Below are 18,673 nucleotides of genomic sequence, written 5' to 3'. Positions count from 1 at the left end.
GCAAAGCAAGGCCTTCATAGCTGCTGCCTACTCCGTCCAGGAGACCAAGTGTCTGTTTTCTGTCCTATAACACAGGTACGCACTAGCTGCCTCACTGCTTTATCAACCAAGGAACTCTTAGCCTTGGATCAAAGGTTCTGAGCTGAAAGGGCCCTTGGAGAAGCCAAGGCAGGAGAAGAGAGGAGACAGAGCCAAGGGAACTTGGGCTGCAGGCTTGGGAGAGGCAGCATGGCAGAGTTGCAAACTGGCTGAATCTGGCCTACAGAAATATTTTATTCCGTTCCTAAAGTGTTCAAAGTATTTTTGGATTAGTTGACCACATTTAAGAACACTGAGTGTGGTTGCACAATGTTGTGAATGTACTTCATGCCACTGAATTGTACACTTAAAAATGGTTAGAATAGGGGCCAGCCCAGTGGTGTAGCAGTTAAGTGCGCACGCTCCACTGCTGGCGGCCCGGGGTTCGGGTCCCGTCTGCGCACCGAGGCACCGCTTGTCAGGCCATCCTGTGGCGGTGTCCCATATAAAGTGGAGGAAGATATGTGCAGATGTTAGACCAGGGCCAGTCTTCCTCAGCAGAAAAGAGGAGGATTGGCATGGATGTTAGCTCAGGGCTTATCTTCCTCACCAAAAAAAAATAAATAAGGTTAGAATGGTAAATTTATGTTCTGTATATTTTATCACAATTAAAAAACAAATTTATTTGTAGACTGACATGTAAAATTAGTTGCTTCTTTATTACAAGAAGTAAGAAAAGCATTTTTTAAAAAATAAAAATTCCAGAGCCAGCTCTGAGGGCCTGGTGGTTGAAGTTGAGCACTTTCACTGCTTTGGCGGCCCGGGTTCGCTTCCTGGTCGTGGAACCACACCACTCGTCTGTCAGTTGCCATGCTGTGGCTGCAGCTCACATAGAAGAACTAGCACTACTCACAACTAGGATGTACAACCATGAACTGGGGCTTTGAGGAGAAAAAAAAAAAGAGGGAGATTGGCAACAGGTGTTAGCTTACCTAAAAAAATACAAATAAAGTTTAAAAAAGAAGGAATTCAATTATTCTTCTTAGAAAGAAAATTTCATTGCATTTTTTTAAGTGAGAGCAAAACATTTTTATACCATTAATGAAATGTTAAAAAAAACACTGAGTGATGTCACATGATGACCCAGATTTTGAGTATCTCCTGAAAAACTGGAAGATCTGAAAACATCTGCAACTAGCAGGATAGGCCAGGTAATGCTGTAGTAACAAACAATCCCAAAACCTCAACGGCTTAAAACAACAGCTTTCTGGTTTTTTTTTTTTTTTTTTTGTGAAGAGGACTAGCTCTGAGCTAACATCCAATGCCAATCCTCCCCTTTTTTGCTGAGGAAGATTGGCCCTGGGCTAACATCCATGCCTATCTTCCTCTACTTTATATGGGATGCCTCCACAGCATGGCTTGCCAAGCGGTGCATCGGTGCGCGCCCGGCAGCTGAACCTGGGAACCCCAGGCCACCGAAGCAGAGTGCGTGCACGTTAACTGCTTGTGCCACTGGGCCGGCCCCCAGATTTATTTCTTACTCATGTTATATGCCCATCACAGGTTGGAAAGGTTGGAGGAGTGGCTCTGTGCAAATTGTTTTTGAGGGAGATTCCCCCTATGAGACGACATTGAATATGGAGGTGAGGGTGGGGAGGGAAGACCTCAGCAAGTAATCGCAACCTCCAAAGACTTCTCTGCCTGGAAGAGATATGTGTCACTTCTGCTCACGTTGTTTTGGCCGAAGCAGGATACTTGGCTAGGCCTGTCTTTAAAGAGGCAGGAAAGTATAATCCTGCCAGGTACCCGGAAGGAGGAGAAATAGCAATGTCAGAAAACAAAACTAAGGCCTGCCAAGGACTCTTTAGACAAGGCCCAGACTCTTTGGGCTACCACAGTCTCCAGGACTCCTTAGTGGTCTCCCAGCACGGTAACCAAAAGTCAGGGGACATTTGTCACACTGTCCTCTTGTTCCTTTATTCTCTGCCAGACTACTTTAGGCTTTGGGGATTTAAAGCTGTGTTTAATGAGACAAACCAGACAATGCTTATGTTCAGTTCCTGGCCGTTTTTGGCAATTAACCTCTCTGAACCTCAGTTTCTTTTGCTATAAGATAAATATAATAATTAGACCTATCCTCATAGTGCTGTTGTGAGAAATAAGACAATGCCCATAAACTATTCTGTTCAGTGCCTGGTGCATAATAAGCACTCAGAAGCTAGTCTTAGGGTTATGACAAGTACTTTTTAAATTACATAATATATGAAAAGTTTCTTAATGTAAAAAATTTTTAAACAATGCAGATAAAGTGAAAGTTTCCTTCATACCTTTATATCACTGCCTTCCACATTAGAGGTAGTGACTACTATCAGATTGCTGTACATTTTAATATTAAAAAGTAGAGTTTCTGGATTATAGGGTATATGGATTTTAAATTTTAATCAATGCTTTCAAATTTCCCTTAGAATGGCTATGACAATTTATATTTTCTACTAGCAGTATTCAGGAATAACTAATTTTCCCACACCCTTGCCAACATTTGATATTAGCAAATTATCATTTTTCACAATTTGATGTGTGAACAATTATTTAACTTCTTTTTGCCTTGGTTTCTCCATCTGTTGAAATGAGCTGTTTGAGGATTAGATGAACCATTGTACATATTTTATTATTGTTCCTTTCTCCCTTTTTGGGCTTTAGGTTTAGAGTGATATTAACCTGATTTTGAATACCAGCTCTGCCACTTTCAAGCTATGTGACCTTGGCCCAGTCATTTAACCTTTCTGAGCCACAGTCTCTACTTCTATAAAATTGAGTTGATACTTCATAGAGTTTCTGTGAGGAGGAATGAAAAACTGTACCGAGCACCATGTCTGTCACATAGTAGGTGCTTGATACGTGCTATGTTATTTGGACTTCAAGTTTTGTCCCTCTTCTAAGCCTCAGGAAGTGGGGACTCCTGTAAGTGAGGTCTGTATGTAGTAGCAGAGTGTGCTACAAAGAGCCTTTTGCAAACATCTTTGGCTGCAGGTTACCAGGATTTCCCGTGGATTCCAAACCTCTCAAACCACCTGGAAAGCTGTCTATGCAGCATTACCTGGTGGCACGCCTGAAAGCAAGAAAGAAAATCCCAGCTTCTTAGAGGTTTCTGAGGAGCCATGCCCCTTTCCCCTACTTGGGACTATCTATCCTTCTTCCTTGGGTAAAAGAGTATGGACTTGAAGTCAGAGAGTCTAGCTTCCAGCCCTAGCTGTGCAACTTTGGGCAAGCTGCTTAACATCTCTGAGCTTCTTTCTGAGAAATGGGAAATAGCGTGGTTGTGAACATAATATGAGATCATCTTTGTAGAGAACACTAGCAAGGTGCCTGGCTCATGGTCAGCACTGCATAGAGTTTGAGGAGGTGATGTGTTTGCAGAGAGTTTGCAGCGAAAGGAGTGAGGAATCCAATAGGCATGCGTTTCTAAGCCAGTAAAGGGTCTCTTTGGATCTTTGTATGATTTTTGTATGATAAGGAGCAAAAGTAAAGAGGTTAGCAGTCTGGGAGGGAGGCAGATTAAAACTTTGATGCTTCATTTTGCAAACTCCTCATACACCTAAAGGGGTAATGTAGTACTTCATCTTGTTTGTTTTAAAGATCAAAATTTTCATATTTGTAGTTCCTCATATCACTATTAAAATCTATATTTAACATTGAATTTCTTTGGAAAAATAATACATGCACATGTTAGAAAAAAATTATACAGTACCAAAGGGTACTTTGAATGACTGGAAACTAAGCCTTTCTCCTACCCTGGCTCAAGTTCACCTCCCCGTTAGCAATCATTAACGCTTTCTTGTGACTCCTTCCAGATATAACCTGTGCATGTAGAGCAAAACCAAGCAGGAATGTGAATAGATAACTATAGCAATACAGTATATCTTAATAGAAATAATTGCCTCATGGCGCCTCTCCCCCCTTTTTACTCTTCCCATTATTCTGCACTTTACTTTCTTCGTTTATTGATGTCTCTTGGAGATCCCTCTGTAACCATACACACAGATCTGCCTCATTTTCTCTATGGTTGCATGACAGTAAGCGTGCACTGTATTGTATCTATCCAGTCTCACATAGCTTGACATTCGGGTTGTTTCCTGTCTCTTTCTACTTACAAGTAGTGCCGCAATGAATATTATTATACGAGGTCTTTGTTCACAGATGGGAGTTTAACAGTTAAAGATACATACAGGCACATATTTTGAATCACTCTTCATGAAAGATTAGCTATGTTTGGGAAACACTGATCTAGATGATATTCTCAGGATCATCCCTTACCTAGTATTTTCCACCACCCTTTCACTCTCGCTACAAAACTGTGTATTCTGGGGCCTTGCCCATGCTTCTTCCCACCTGCTTCTCAGAGCTTTGAGAAGTGGCAGAAAGAGAAGGGTGAAGCAGTGTATGGGAGGGGTTTGCAGATTTTGCTTGGCATTGGAAAGACTAGTAGGAGGCCAGGGACTCTCCCTTAGATGACTAAGGTGACCAGACCAGCATGTCTCAGCCCCGGCACTATGGACTTTTTGGCCAGATAATCCTTTGTTGGGGGTGGTTCTCCTGTGCATCCCTGGCCTCCACCCACTAGATTCCAGTAGCCCCTCTACCTAATTGAGACAAGACCATATGTCTCCTGGGGCCAAATCTCCCCCACCTCCCCCACCTTGAGAACCAGTGCTCCAGGCAATTCAATGGTGGTAAATTACCCACTGAAAATTTACTAAGTATCCAGCAGCTGGGGCCTGAGGGTTTGTCATCTGAGTTGGGGGGAAACTACCACAGGAGGATGCCAACTTGCTCTCTCCTGTGGAAAACAGCAGCTACCACATGAGGGGGCTTGTCCACATTCTCCCTCTAGTAATCTTTTCCCCTTTCCTTCCTTCCTTCCTTCTTACCTCCTATCATACAACACAGTACATGACCACAGTCTCATTGTAAAACTTGCAAATAATACTTGATCCTCATCGCTCCCAATTTAGAGGTTTCCCTAGGGGGAATGACTATCGTTTTAAATTTAGAACTCTTCCTATGCACTTACATACCTGCTTTAACATACAGAAACCAGTTGTTTTGTTTTTAACATAAATGGGAATTCACTGTATGTTTTGTTGAACTTGATTTTTTTTAAACAATTGGAGATGGGTGCATATCTGTATAGTTCTACCTCATTTTTTTTTTTTTTGTGAGGAAGATCAGCCCTGAGCTAACATCCATGCCAATCCTCCTCTTTTTGCTGAGGAAGTCCGACCCTGAGCTAACATCTATTGCCAATCCTCCTCTTTTTTTTCCCTTTTTTCTCCCAAAGCCCCAGTAGATAGTTGTATGTCATAGTTGTACATCCTTCTAGTTGCTGTATGTGGGACAAGCGGTGCGCCGGTGCACGCCCGGGATCCGAACCTGGGCCACCAGTAGCGAAGCATGCACACTTAAACACTAAGCCACAGGGCCGGCCCCTACCTCATTCCTTTTTAAACTGCTGCATAGTATTCTATATTATGTGCATATCGTCAGTTAATCAGTTTGCAAATTGGTAAGCAATTATGTTTTCAGTTTTTAAATATTCTAACACAGCTGACAATGCTGTAGTGAACACTTCATTACATGCCTTTAAAAAATGTAGCTATCAACCAAGAAGTGGGATATACACAATTTTAACAGAGACTGCCAAATAGCCTTACAGAAAGAGTTTAAAATGCCCTCCAAATGTGATTAAGAACAGCCTTGACCCCCATCACAGGCCACCTGTGTTAAATTACCAATCTGTGAATTTAAAGTTTCTGGATCTGCTCTCATTAGCATCAGTTCGGAAAGTCATTTTGTAAAATGCAAATTTCTTAGTCCACCCTTTAAGAAACCTTTTAAGGGCTCTCCACTGCCCTCAGAATAAAGTCCAAATTCCTTAGCAGGGCTAACACGATCCTGGAGGTTCCTTAGCCCAGAAAACCTTGAGCAGCTTCTCTGGGCTGAGTTCCCTTCCTGTGCTCTCATAGGCGCCTGTTCCCGGGTTTGGGAGCTCCTGGCCCAGAGCAGTGCCCCGTCTGTTGAATGGGTGACAGCGAGAAGGGACAGCGTCTCGATCATCTCTGACCTCAGCCCTTGGAGCTCAATAAATGCTGAACGAGTGCGGCCGATGCGGGAGTGGGGTCTGGGGGGCCGGAGGGGCGCTCTCACTTCGCTCCCGGGGCCGCCCGGAGTCTCCAGTCTGGGGCCACGCAGGGAGGCAAACCGGGACACCCCGGAGCCCCACCTGGCCGCTGCTGCGCCCCTCCTCCCCCCACGGAGACGATCCACGTGCTTCTTTTCCAAATTTCTCTGCCAAACTTAACGGGAGATCCTCCCACAGGGTCACATTCCTGGAATGAGAACGCACCGAGGCGTGTCGATGTATTTCCATATAAAATGCTTATGGTGACCAACAGAGGGCCCGACAAAACACTCAGAGGAGCGCAGGAGACCAGGCTGGTGTGCCGCTTAGCCCCTGAACTGTTCCGGGCAGTCTTCGGGGCGTCCATACAGGAGTTTAAAGACGGAACGACCTGAAAATAAGCCCGCACACTCACAGCATTAGAAAACGGAATGACAATGGTGGTGGGTGACGCACAGGATGTTGCATTAAGGCCCGAGCTGATCGGAGAAGCTACAAACCACCTTCCTCGGCAGCAACAAAAAGGGAAAACCTCAGCTGAACACCCGCAAGCCGACCACCGGGCCGACCTGCCGCTGCGCTTGCCAAGAACAGCAGGGTAAAAACGCGTGTTGTCAAACTCCCCAGCAGTTTTCACGTGCGACCTGTTTACAGGACCTTAGGTCCACAACGGGAGCTCCTTTCTCCTTCGGCTCTCCCTTACAGTTGTCCGACAATAGTGCTGACTAATGGTGAGAGCCAGCAAGTGCCCTTAGGCGGCCGCATGGAAATAAAAAAGTTGTTATAAAAAGAAAAAAAAAAAAAAACCGGAAACTTTACTACTTGGTTTCCCTGGTACCAAACTGTGCGGAAAAGGGGGGAGAGGGGGCTCAGAAGCCGGACCCAACAAGTGAGGGAAAGAAAGGAAAGCGGACGGAAACCCGGGCCAGAAGAGGCTCAGAGCCGCCCCAGAGGGCACGGCGGCCCTGGGGCTTGGTCTCCTTGGTGCTGTCCAACCCCCGTGTCAATCAGCTCCTTCTTGCGTTGCGATTGGCTGGGGGCTTCCTGGGCCTCCCTGGCGCCCACCTCCTTGTTGCTTGGGGTTTACTTCCCCAAAGTACACGGGCCCCACCTTGTGGAGCAACCGCTCCTGCCTGGAAAACGGTTCTCCGCCCAGGGGAAGACGATTTAACGAATGGGAGCGGCTCCACGCATTTATTGGCTGCCTTGAGTATCGGTCAAAGAACTTCCCACCCTCCTTTCCACCATACGTTTAGGTAATTGGTCTCTCTCAGTGCCAATCCGTTACTAGGGAAACGAGATCCTCACAGTCTCATAGGCATGCGTCAAAGCCAATCAAGAGCCACGCCTTCATCCTGAGTCAGTACCCAATTGCCGCTCGAAGAGCCCAGAGGACGCAGTCGGGATTGGTCACCAGCCTGGCCGACCTGGCCGCAACAAGTTAGGCTGAGTCGCGCTTATAATACACCGGCGACGGAGCACGCGTGTGTGCGGACGCAGTTGCTTGAGGGGTTTTTGCCTTCCGCTGTGCTGTGGAGCAAAGCTTGTTCCTCTCCCGCTCAGCCGCGCAGGTACGCCGGGGTGTGGGCGGGGCCGGGCGGCGGGGGGACGAGGACGAGGTCCGGCGGGGGTGAGAGGGAGGAGAAGTCCGAGCGACGCTCGCGGCGGCCGCGCGCCCCCGCCCCCACCCCTCAACGGCCGCAGGCGCGCGCGACGGGCGCGCGGAGGCTCCGGCTCCCCCGCCCCAGCCGGCCGGCGCGCGTGGCCGTGTCCACGTCCGCCGCGTGCGCGTGCCGCTCCCAACGGCCACGCGGGGCGAGAGCGAGCCGCGGCCGCCGCCCCGGCCGCAGGGCGATCTCGGGGGCCTGGGCCCCGCGTGGTCGGCTCGCCTGCTTTTCCCGCCCGGCCCCCACGCGCCTGCCGAGTCCTTCCTGCCCGGGCGAGGGGCTCCAGCTTGGCCTGGACCGGAGGAGGCCTTTATTGAGGATCAGGGGCGACGCGAGAGTGCGATAGGTTTTTTTGACCTGGGAAGCAGAAGTGGTGCTCCTGGGTTTTACAGGGAGTGAAGGGGGAGCAGCGCGTGCAGGGATCCTGTGTGATGGTAATAACTAGTGTTCCCTCTCAGCCCTCGCTGCGTGCCCGGCGCTGGGCTGCGCAACTTGCGTGCCTCTCAGTCACTCCCACGACGACCCGATGAGGTAGGTGCGATGATTTTCCTCATTTTGCGGCGGAGCCCGAGGCCCCGAGGGGAGTGACACGGTCAGAGGCGCACGGGCGGCAAGGGGCAGGTATTCGTTTGAACCCCGGCCATCCGACTCCTGGACCCCGAGCCTGTTTTGTTCTTTGTTGCGGCGCCCTGTGCGGCTCCAGGGCACCTTTGCCCCCAGAGCGCCAGTCCCTGGGGACAGCATCAGCCTCGACAGGCCGCCTGCTGCGAGCTCTGCAGCGGCGTTTGTGCTTGAGCCCGTCGTGGGCTTCCAGGGAGACGGGGGTGGGAAGTGGGATTCTGACAAAGGAAAAGAAAGGATGTGGGCTTCCTTCCTACGTGGGCTCGTACAAAGAGCTGATGGATGTGCCGCCCTAAAAGCTTCTGGAAAAAGTATGGAATAAGATGAATCAGTGCAAATGAACATGGACAGTGTTTCTCGTCGGATTTGAAACTCATATTACCATGATGGGAAATTCCCGCCAGCAGGAAGTTAGGCTCTGATATTAACCTTGAATCTTTCTTCTTAGATGTAATCGGAGCAGAGTTTTGAGAAAGACCTTCGAGAAGATAGTTTAACTTCCTTGTTTTATAGTTGAAGAAAATGAGGTTTAGAATGAGTTGCAGATCTCGGCGGCATTTGTAAGTTTAATTTGAAATTGCGATGGAAAGGAAGGTGCCCAGTTACGGTATGAATTTGACCTCTGTGGAGCTTATGCTGGGTGACGGATGACTGAGATGTGTTGGAAACCTTACTCTTAACGGCGGTTGCGATCTTCGGTGGGTAAAGAAAGCCTGTCTACGTTCAGTTCTTTTATTTAGCGTTCACTGTAAGGCTCCTGTGTATATATGCAAACGTAGAAGACACTTTCAGAGACTAGAATTTATATTTTTCTAGTTGAGTTATATTTTCGATTTTTAAAAGCATGTATACTCCTTGGGTTAGTGAAATAATAAATGTTCCTGTGTGTTGCAGGTCCAAATCATTACATCACAAATGTCTCTACTTGAGATAAAACTGCAATAAAAGTTTGGGACTAGCCTTCTAAATTAATTTTGATTGTAATGGCTTTCAACCTTTGTTTTTTTTAAGAAATTTATTTTGTTTGTACATACACTTTCTAGGATTGGTCTTCATGAGTAAGGAATTTTTTGCAGTCAGAGGGAACACATAATTTACATCCTTGTAGGAAAATTTAAAAACCATGAGGAAGCTTAATATTTGTAAGTGTTTCCATTTACCCAGTACTTTTCCATGTTTCTTAACAGAAAGTAGCAATAGATAAAGGATTGAAATATTGTATGGACAAGTGCTTACCTTTCTTGGTGTTGCCATAAATAACAGATTGCTTTAGAGTGTAACATTGTTGTACTTGGAACTTGCCTTCCTGTAACAATTCCAGCTACCTGCGTCTAGACACCTGTTAACTATTGAATTGGCGTTTTAAGTTATCAAGTGTTGACACTATAGTGACCTACATTTAAAATGTTAAGTTTGAGTCCAGCTAATTTTATTAACTCCTTGAGGTAAAATATATGAGAATGAAATTACCTTTTGCATTGAGGGATTGCATTGCATTTCTTAGTTTCCCCTTCAAATATTAAAAATAACCCACTGTCCTTGGCCTCAGGCAAATGGTTATCAGTTGAGTAGGAATATGAAAACTGTGATATTTCACAGATTGGTAGCCCAACTGATCTTTTATGCATTCATTTATCAAGAACAGATGAATTGGAGCAGATTGGGATAATACAAAACCTGTGTGCCTCCCTGCTTCCCAGCCAAGTCAGAGGTTACTTTTGTTGTTAAATGCTTTCAATCTAAGCTTTGATACCTCTTCTAACTGGTGGAGAAGTAGGCAGTTCTTTGTTCTTTATTTAACTCACATTCAGTTGGCTGGTCTCAGCTGACAGTCTGCTAAGGGAACATCAGGAGATTTGGTAATGTTTTTGGTGACCTACTTTGCAGCAGTTTTTTGTAATTTACTTTTTTTTTTTTTTTTTACTTGTTTTAGTACTTTGCATAGAAAGTGAAGGGCAGAGGTTGGTTTTAAATTTTTTTAGGTTTGTTAGGATGGATGGGGCAGTGTTAAAAGATGAAATTTAATATAAAGCCTGAGTTTGTAACCTAAACCAGTTTTTTCTTTTTGCCAGTTTAATAAAATTACTCGATCTTCCAACATTTTGCAATTACGCTGGTTTTTCAACATAATATTTTGGAATTCAAATATGCACTGTATGTCCATTTAATTGTGCTTTAAGACTGCTTTGGACAAAACTTACTGACTTTACAAAGGGAAATAATTGTCAAAGTAGGTAGGTTAAAAAAAAAGCTGCTTGCCCGCCCCTAGTCAGTTGTTAACAGCTAGTGGGAAGAACCTTTAGCGCAATACTGTCCTTCCAGCCATGGAGTTAAATTTAGGTTCAGCAACTGTAGTTGGTGATCACACTGTGGTGGTTGACTAGGTTTATGCTTTTAAATCTCAAAAAATCAGCTTGCTTTCTACTTTTTTTTTTTCAAAGTAATCTTGGGTATCCTTTCTGGCCTTAGTCGAGAAAGCTGACTTGGAAGTTGGACGACATGGTGAAGAGCTAGGAATGATCTGTATGTGAAGAGTGGGCTTTATAAAGCAGAAAGGAATTAAGAAAAAAGTCTCTCACAGGCTGGGGCCTTAATAAATAAGGTCTTTAGATGACTTTAAGTGATAGATTTCCCCTTCTGTCCTCTGGCCAATCAGCTGTGATTGCTTAGCTGTGTAGCCTATGTGCTATATTTCAGGTGTTTAATAAAAAGTAAAAGAGATGGTTCAGAGAAAGCAAGCTGGCTTCCTGGATGGGACACACTTCCACTTTGTAGGGACGAAATCCTTGGCTCTTAGCTTAAGTGGCTGTGTAACAGCATCATCGTATATTGGTATAGCCCTTTATGTATTTAAAAAGTGTTTTCACACATCCTAGGTATTCTCATGTTTTTACTTATAAGAGAACTGAAGCTCTGAAACCCAGATAGTTGTCTAAACTATTTTGGAAAGCTTTGGGAAGCATGTGGTATACCTAGTAGGGAATTGTAGACAGATATGTGCTGTTTTTAGTTTCCTTATTCAGAAAACTTTGAAGGAGTCAGAATTTGGAAGGCGTGAGTGAGACACCTACCTGCCCTTCCAGGCCTTTTTAAGCTGTGCCTCAAGTACACCCAATATTTGTGGACTCTCTGAGCTTGCTTTTAGGGTTTCCTGGGGTGTATCCACTTAGGCTTTATGAGATCTTAAGGATAGGAAATTCATGTTTTTAGACATTTCATAGTTGAGGCATTAGTATTAATTATAAAGTATCTTTCCATCTTGGTGAGAAAGAACATAGATTGTTGCAAATTATAAACCTAGCTGACTAGTTTTGAACTTTCGGGCAAGAAAGGGATGCTAAAAACTAAGAAAAGCTAGTGAATTGTCAAGTTTCCCAATTCCTGTCTTGAAGTTTTTTTCTTTCAGGAAAACTTGTTTTTGAGATTATTTTAGATTTACAGACGAGTTGCAGTACAGAAACATCTTGTATACCCTTCTCCCAACTTCCCTAATGTTAACATCTTACATAATCATGATATATTTATCAAAACTAAGAAATTAACATTGGTAAAATTCTGGTAACTAAATGACCTTAATTGAATTTCGTTAGTTTTTCCACTAATGTCCTTTTTCTGTTCGAGGATCCAGTCCAGGGTACCACATTGCGTTTAGTCCTCATGCCTCCTTGGTCTCTCTCCTCTGATTCTTCTATGACCTTGACACTTTTGATCTCGGTTTGGGTATGCCTCGTGTTATGACTAGACTGTGGTTATGGATTTGGGCGAAGAAACCAGAGGTGACTTAGCCTTCTTATCACATCAGGGCATATGTAATGTCATTACTGGTTGAATTTAACCTTGGTCACTTGATTAAAGTAGTGTCTGCCAGGTTAATATTTGCCTGCTTTGCATATTCTCTTCATTAGAAGCTAGTCAGTAAGAGGGAGGAGAATCTGTGATTTTGTGGACTTAAAGTTAAAGCTACCACTGTAATTACTAAATATTTAGGGGAGACGCTTTGAAGCTATGCAAATATTCAGTTTTTCAAAGGTTTCCCCCCTTAATTTTAGCATATATTAGTGGATCTTCCCTGCTGCTGTTGTGGTGGTCTGATGGTAATTCTTTATTTCCCTTGTTCTTTTTTTTTTGTGTGTGTGTGTGAGGAAGATCAGACCTGAGCTAACATCTGATGCCAGTCTTCTTTTTTGCTGAGGAAGGCTGGCCCTGGGCTAACATCCGTGCCCATCTTCTTGCACTTTATATGGGATGCTGCCACAGCGTGGCTTGACAAGCGGTGCGTCAATGCGTGCCTCGGATCCGAACCTGCGAACCCCCAGCCGCTGAAGCGGAGCGCGTGCACTCAACCGCTGCGCCAACGGGCCGGCCCTTCCTTGTTCCTTCTGCATTTGAAATTCTTCTGTAAGGAAGATGTGTCTCTTCTCCTTCCTTTATTTTTTTATTAAGACTTTATTTTCTTACCTATTTTTTTATGTAATCATTTGTATCACTATGGTCTCATGGATATTTTATTCTTTGCATTGTATTCCAGGGTTATCCTAACTTATTTTCATTTATTTATTTTTTTTATTGCTCAGATTGTTCTAGTTTTGGCTCTTGTGTCCTTTTGACATTGCCCCATGCTGCTTTTTTTTTTTTTTAAGCATTTTCTTTCTTCACCAGGTGCTTCAGGCTCATCTTGTATTTTGCCTGTCCCAGCCCCAGAATCAACCGTTTCTCCAAGGAACTGTCAGGAACAATTTTGAAGGGAGGTGACAGGTGGTAAATGTGAAGAGTTTGGAAAATAGATTGAACAGTAGACCCAGTGATGGTGATACTGCTCTTTTTCTGAGCACAGACATTGGCTTCTGTATTCAAGTTTTTCTGGTTCTGAGAGAACATTTTTGTTTCTCTAATAACTAAACCAGATTTCAAATGTTTGAATGCATAGCATAACCTTGCAACAAAATTTACAGCAATTTAATATATACTCATGTTAGTTCACACAAACTCTTACTGTTTATTTTTTCTTAGTGTTTTTGATAAATTATTAAAACAAAGTAAAAAGACCACTGAAATACCATCATACTCGGAATTGATAGTTAACATTTTGCATCACTCTTTTAAGTTTGACTTGTTTTTTTCCTATGCAGTTTGCCATTCCCCTCTTTTCCCCTGAGGTGACCTTTCGTCTTTCAAGGCTATTTTATTCGTGCATTAAAAAAATTTTTTTAGGGCCGGCCCCGTGGCTTAGTGGTTAAGGGCGCGCACCGACGCACCACTTCTCTGGCCATGCTGAGGCCTCATCACACATACAGCAACTAGAATGATGTGCAACTATGACATACAACTATCTACTGGGGCTTTGGGGGAAAAAAAAGGAGGAGGATTGGCAATAGATGTTAGCTCAGAGCTGGTCTTCCTCAGCAAAAAGAGGAGGATTAGCATGGATGTTAGCTCAGGGCTGATCTTCCTCACAAAAAAAAAAAAATTTTTTTTAAAAACAGTTTTATTGAGGTATAATTCACATACAGTAAATTGTACGTATTTCAAGGGTACAGTGTCATAATTTTTGACATTATTTATACCCATGAAACGATCACCACAATCAAGATAGTGAACATGTCCATCACCCTCCAAAATTTTCTCATGCCACTTGGGCATTCCCTCTTTCCTATCCACTTCCCACCCCTTCGGCCCCCAGGAATCATTTATCTGCTTTCTGTTGCTGAAGATTAGTTTGTATTTACTAGAATTTTTATGAAAATGGAATATACAGTATACCATTTAATATATTGTATATCCCAAAATTGGAAATTGGAAAATACAATATACAATATGTGCTTTTTTTTTTTTTTCAATTGCTGAGTAGTACTATTCTGTAAATAGACTACAATTTGTTTATCCATTCACCTGTTGATGGACATTTGGTTTGTTTTCAGCTTTTGGCTGTTATGAATAAAGCTTCTTAAGAGACTGCCTAACTTTTCCAGAGGTGATTGTACCACTTTACATTCCCACCATCAATATTTGAGGGTTCCATTTCCTCGATATCCTGGCCAACACTGTATGGTCAGCCTTTTAAATTTTAGTCATTGTGACGTGTGTAGTGGTACCTCACTGTGGTTTTAGTTTGCATTTCTGTAATTACTAGTGATGTTTTGTATTTTTCATGTGCTTATTTGGCATTCAAATAATTTGCTGAAGTGTCTCTTCAAGTCTGCTCATAATTCATGGGGTTGTTATTCAGTTTTGAGAGTTCCTTATATATTCTAGATACAAGTTTTCTATCAGATACATGGTTTGCAAATATTTACTCCTAGTCTGGCTTGCCTTTTCATTCTTTTAATAGTGTCTTTTGTAGAGCAAAAGGTTTTAATTTTGATGGAGTCCACATTATCAGTCTCTTTCTCTTATAGATCATGTGTTTGGTTTTGTATCTAAAATCTTTGCTTAACCCAAGGTCGTGCAGATTTTGTTTAGAAGTTTTATAGTTCAGGTTTTACCTAAAACCATTTTGAGTCAAATTTTAGTATGGTGTGAGGCATGAATTGAGGTTCTATTTTTTTTCTATTTATGGATATGCAATTGTTCCAGCACTGTTTGTTGAAAAGAGTATCCTTTTTCTGCTGAATTGTCTGCTCCTTTGTTGAAAATTAGTTTTCCATTTTTGTGTGGGTTTATTTTTTTACTCTCTGTTCCATGGATCTATTTGTCTATTTTTTATGTCCAGAGTATTTTAAAAATAAATTTACCTATGTATCTATGAATAATATCGGGTATTGTTTTGTGCATACTAAAAACACTTAAACGTATTTGAGAACTATCATACAGTACATACTTGGCAACTGACTTTTCATTTTAACATTGTTTTTGAGATCTATTTCATGCTAACTTTATGATTGCTAAAATAAGGTGACTTTGTGTCTTAGTTTCCCAGGGACAGTCCTAATTCACTCCAGTTAACCTGGCATAGTTATTAATGTTACCACTTTTCAGTCTTTTAATTGCCTATATGATTATCTTAGATACAGAGGTTTCCATGATGTGAAATAAACCAGAACTTAATCCATTTCCCGTTTGACCTACATGCAAGTTGTTACCCATCTTACATTTTAGAAATAGGGTGGCAGTTAATTTCTCTGTGTCTTGTGCACATGAGTGAGTTTCTCTTGTATATATATCTAGAAGAGAATGTCTAGATTCATCAGAACTTTTTTGATTTGGTTAGATAACTGCAAAATTATTTTCTACTGTGGTTGTACTGATTGAAATTCCTTCAGCAGTTTTGCATGTTCTCTTTTTCCTACTTCCTTGCCAGTGTGTGATATTGACTGATAGGTTAATACTTTGGGGGAATCTCCTCTGCGAAGGGATAGGTTTTAGTTTGCATTTTACTGGTTACTTAGTTTATCTTTTGTTTGTTGTTGCCCGTTTACTCTCCTGAGGATTGCCTGTTCCATTTCCTTTGCCTGTTTTTCTCTTGTGTTATTCTTTATTTTAGTGATTTGTATAGGAGTTCTATATATATTCTGGATACTAATGTTTATTGTATGATGGTGCATTTTTTCTTAATTTAAAACTGGCACTTACAGATCGTGAGTTTTTAAGGCATTTTGCTATTTTGTTGGAAAGAGTAAGCTCTACTATTAAAAATTCAGGTGGATTCTGGTCAGTCGTCTTCATCCTTCCCTGCTCTTGGGACATAAATGCTTACAGCTCTTTAGACTCAGTTAAAGGAAGTACTTTTAACATTTCTTGGTGAACTTCAGCAAAATTATTGATGGAGAATTTCTTTAACATTGCTGTGCAGTCTAGTAATTTGGGATTAAGTGGACATTCTGAAAGTTAAGGGAGTATTTCACATATCAGGGTCAATATAGCAAAAATAAATCCGTGATTATGTTAATAATCTGTGAGATATCATTGACATTTCCATTTGTATATGTTTTTTTAGAATAGCACTTATTGATGATGTTACACGCTTTTCAAATTAGGTAAGAAAAGTATAAAAAATTATATTCTTCACTCCTTATAAGTAACTAATAATTTTATTGCCTCAGACTGTTTTTTTCTGTACTGTAAACTACCTTAATCATGCTTTCATTGTTTTCTTTGAGGGATCCTAAAGCCAACACAAAGTGATAGTGTTGGAAAAATTATAGTACTACAAGCCAAAAGCGAATTTCTTCTTAAAATTGGAAAACTTCATCAGAAAATATTCTGATATAATTGTTTAAAAAAGCAAAGTAAATAGATATATTGTTTTAAGACAAATTTAAAGGTGAAACCAAGAAATTTTTAGGAGAATGCTTAGCTCTTAGAGTTTAGCCATGAAAGTTGGAATAAAGTAACCAGACAGAAAACTTCCTGCACCATGAAAAAATTGCAATTGGACCATTCACATCTGCTGCTAATAAATACAGAGAGATGTTCTCTAGTCCTCAGATCTGTTGAAGTACCCCACTTGTACTAATTAAAATCACACAGTGGAGTTAATTTATGGAATTATAAATCTAAAGGTATTTTAAAGATCATTTCATTTCAAGAGAGCTAAAATATGTAAGATAACGTACCACTAGTTGTTGGATGTTGGTATACTTTGTTGCATTTTTCTCTATTTTATTCTGAAAGTAATGCATGTTCATCCCAGCAATATAGAGGTCTATGAACCTTATTTTCTTTAATAGCTACATAGTATTCCATTATATAATGTTCTATATATGTTATATGGAACATAATATAATTTTCCATAACAGTACCACAGTGAATACTTCTTATACTTTGTTTATATGTTTTTATACCTTATGTTTGTTGTGTGTATTTATATCTTGTTTTTTTTTTTTTTTTTTTTTGTGAGGAGATCCACCCTGTGCTAACATCTGCCAATCCTCCTTTTTTTTTTTTGCTGAGGAAGACTGGCCCTGGGTTAACATCCGTGCCCATCTTCCTCCACTTTATATGGGATGCCGCCACAGCGTGGCTTGAAAGGGGTGGGTTGGTGTGCGCCTGGGATCCGAACCTGCGAACCCTGGGCCGCCACAGCCGAGCGCGAGCACTTAACCTGTTTGCACCACCGGGCCGGCCCCTACCTTGTGTTGTTTTATGTAACTTTTGTAAGAACTGTTCCATAATGTAACACCTCCCCCCCCAACACACACACACAAAAGAAACAGGAGTGGTCAGTGCTCTCAGTGTTTAGGTTGCTGGTGTTTGGAATAAAGTGAGATAAGCATTTTGACTGGTATTTTCTAGTAACTTTTCTCAAGGGAAGTATTCCTCATGACTATGATGAGTAAAAATTGTTTCAGAAATAGTTATTTCAATTCAGCAAACTTATTTTCCTAGAATAAGAATAAAATAAATTATTTAGCAGTGTTTGATAGAAAAGTAAAACAATGCTTTATTTTTTTTGAGAGCAGAAATTTTTATGCCTAATGGCATAAACATACTTAAAACTATTGTAGCTTCATGATTCATGTTTTAAAGATTTTATTTATTCAGTTTTTTCCCCCCAAAGCCCCAGTAGATAGTTGTATGTCATAGGTTCACATCCTTCTAGTTGCTGTACGTGGGACTCGGCCTCGTGTTGGAGGGAGAAGTGGTGCCTTGGGGCGCTCCCGGGATCCGAACCCGGGTCGCCAGCATCAGAGCGCGCGCACTTAACCGCCAAGCCACAGAGCAGGCCCAATGATTCATGTTTTAAAAGTTAAGATATTAAGATGTGCAGCTGATTTGGTTTTATAGTTTGACTGGGCAGTTACATTCTGTGGGCAAGTCTTCCTATGTAGCATTCATATGGGTGGACCACTACAGTCATAAAGTCAACTTAAAATGGCAAAGTTTTATAATAAGTGTTTGGGCTTCCATAGTCCAAGGTACTCTGTACAAAAATTCTTATTCTTGCAGGAAATAATCCTGTATTTTTATTTTGCTAGCAAAATACTTATAGGCATAGTTTTCTGGGTGACAGAAAAGGATGGGGTGTAGAAATGCTTTCCTTCATCATAGTAATTATAATATTAATCGTAATAATAGCTAATTATATCATTCTTTATTACAAACATTTGTAATTTATACGTCAAAGGTTTATCCTCTTGATCTGAAAGCGGTGTAATAAGGGAGAGATCTCCAAATTGGAATTATTAATTATTTTAACAAACTTACTTTGTCTTGGGAGAGTGGTATGTGTCTTTTAGGAAGCCTTCCAGTC

At 41.9% G+C, this 18,673-nt stretch overlaps 1 protein-coding gene across 2 annotated transcripts in view; it reads left to right on the top strand.

Moving 5' to 3' along the window:
• Positions 1-7,620: 7,620 nt before the first annotated feature.
• G3BP1 (G3BP stress granule assembly factor 1) overlaps positions 7,621-18,673 on the top strand; it is a 34,124-nt gene continuing 23,071 nt past the window's right edge. The window contains exon 1 of one of the 2 annotated variants that reach the window (XM_004428627.3): positions 7,621-7,767. The gene's annotated coding sequence lies outside the window, so the exon portion shown is untranslated. Of the gene's footprint in view, positions 7,768-8,110; positions 8,395-18,673 lie in introns of those variants that run through there. The other variant, XM_014786157.2, reaches the window with a different exon arrangement.

Source organism: Ceratotherium simum, chromosome 4 (assembly GCF_057802395.1).
Source record: "Ceratotherium simum simum isolate JZ-2026a chromosome 4, ASM5780239v1, whole genome shotgun sequence".
NCBI lineage: Eukaryota > Metazoa > Chordata > Mammalia > Perissodactyla > Rhinocerotidae > Ceratotherium > Ceratotherium simum.
Note: the sequence above shows the minus strand (reverse complement) of the source record. Positions and strands in the feature narration are given on the sequence as shown.